This window comes from Crocuta crocuta, unplaced genomic scaffold (genome assembly GCF_008692635.1).
Source record: "Crocuta crocuta isolate KB4526 unplaced genomic scaffold, BGI_CrCroc_1.0 scaffold66, whole genome shotgun sequence".
Classification (NCBI taxonomy): domain Eukaryota; kingdom Metazoa; phylum Chordata; class Mammalia; order Carnivora; family Hyaenidae; genus Crocuta; species Crocuta crocuta.
The window spans coordinates 897755-899693 of NW_027530973.1; the positions used below are offsets into that span (position 1 = coordinate 897755).

At 37.6% G+C, this 1939-nt stretch overlaps 1 pseudogene; it reads left to right on the plus strand.

Annotated features, from left to right (window-relative positions):
• The first annotated feature begins 892 nt into the window (after window positions 1-892).
• Window positions 893-1939, plus strand: part of LOC144236314 (regucalcin-like) — a 7724-nt pseudogene continuing 6677 nt past the window's right edge.

The window sequence follows — 1939 nt, forward strand, 5'->3', positions numbered from 1 at the left end:
TAAGTAAAACAATTACCAAGAAGAAAGAATTCTGTTAGTGGGCACCTCCTAGAGTAAACTGGGTTGTTTTTTCCTCTGTATAATCCAACACAATAAGAAATCTAAACAAATGTACATCTTTAGGCGATAGTTACCCTAAAAAGGAAGCTTTGATTAAGTTTAGACTCCCTTTGGAATGTCCTGGTTTCTTAAGGTGGCTATGTATCAATTAAAACTTATCCATCCTCCAAGCAGAAACTGCTTCAAAGATCTTTTCTTCTTAGGTAAGGCACGCATGAATCACTAATTACAAAGCATATCTCAGCTTTCACGGTTACTTTCATCTTGTGAGGAGATTAATAGCCATCCTTGAGACAACTGCTTTCTATTTATCAAAGAGAAGCCAGTGGCTGGCAGCTCTTTGAGAGGACTAAGGGAAGGTAGTACATGGACTGAAGTGCATGGTTGGTAACCTGAATGTGGAGATGAAACAGAGGGCTTTAGACTCTTTGGAGTCCCTGAATATTGTCATTGATTTTTCCCATTCGGTTAATATACCCATCACATTTTGAATTGCATGCTGTTCATTTTATTTTCTGTGTGTATGGTCTAAAGCCACATCAATACTGCAGACAGCTGTGCCCCACATTGCTTTCATAAGAAACCATATCTAAGTAGTCTAAAGGCTGGTAATACTGTTTTTAGCAGTGTCTTTCATCCTTTCTTATATTTTAAAAAGGAAACGAATTCCTTGCTCTCAAGATTAGGTAATCAACATCAGTGAATATTAGATAAATAATTTAAACTATATTGTATAGTCAACTTCCTTCTTGAAACTTAGCTCTACTGCCTGTGCTATAACATCTTCAAAACCTATGTGTTAAAAAGAAACTCATGAGAGGACTCTGGGAAAATGGTGCAGTAGGAAGTACCAGAAATATGTTGCCCCATCTAGACAATAACTGCATGGCAGAATCTGTCTGATGTAAGGAATTCTAGAGTCTATGGAAGACTTGCAGCCTCCAGGAGAAGATTTGAATAGTAAATTGTGGTTAATTTGGGGCAATTTTGGTTCTGTACAATAAGCTACCTATCCACACCCCCTATCCCTCCCCAGCCAGGTCTCTGCAAAGAGACAGCCTACAAAAATATAAATGAATATCTATCTATCATTTATATTAGATAGATAGATAGAAAAACAGATAATAGATGAATAGATAGATGATAGATAGATGGATAGATAGATAGATGATAGATAGATAGATAGATGGATAGATAGATAGATAAATGATAAACAGAAAACCATAGGCCCAAAATTCCCTTAGATTAAGGTCTGGAGTCAGCAAACCAAGACTTAATACCTAACCTGACTACAGTTTCAACCCCAAGAAATGTAATCTTTAACCTATTAACATGGGTATTTTCTGTTCACCACTAGGAAATCACAGATAGACTCCCCCCTCCTTTCCCCTTAGGAGGGCGATCATGCCTAACACAATAAATTCTTCTCTAAAAATTTTCCTTTTTCCACTCCCCCTTTGCCTTTAAAAAGCTCCTTTTCTGTAGCCCTTTGGACCTCCCCTCTACTTGCTGAACGGGATGCTGCCTCATTCATGCATCTACTGATAAAGCCGATTCGATCTTTAAAATTTACTCAGTTGAATTTTTGTTATTTAACAGTATATACTTGGGCAATTTTAAAATGTAATCCCCATGGTAACAACAAGAAAAGGGCTTTCAGAGGAAAAAATTTACATAAGGACAAAGATTTTTAAGCAGATAGAAAGAACCAAGCTTGTTGCAAGCTTTTAAGTAGGTAGATGCAAGCAGATAGATAGATCAACCCCTCGGCTATTTTTTTCAGTGCCTTCCTCATTGGTGAATACTGAATGTGAATATTTTACACTCTTCCATTACAACCAGGTAGGTAATCATTTCCTGCCCCCCCCCCCCCCCCCCC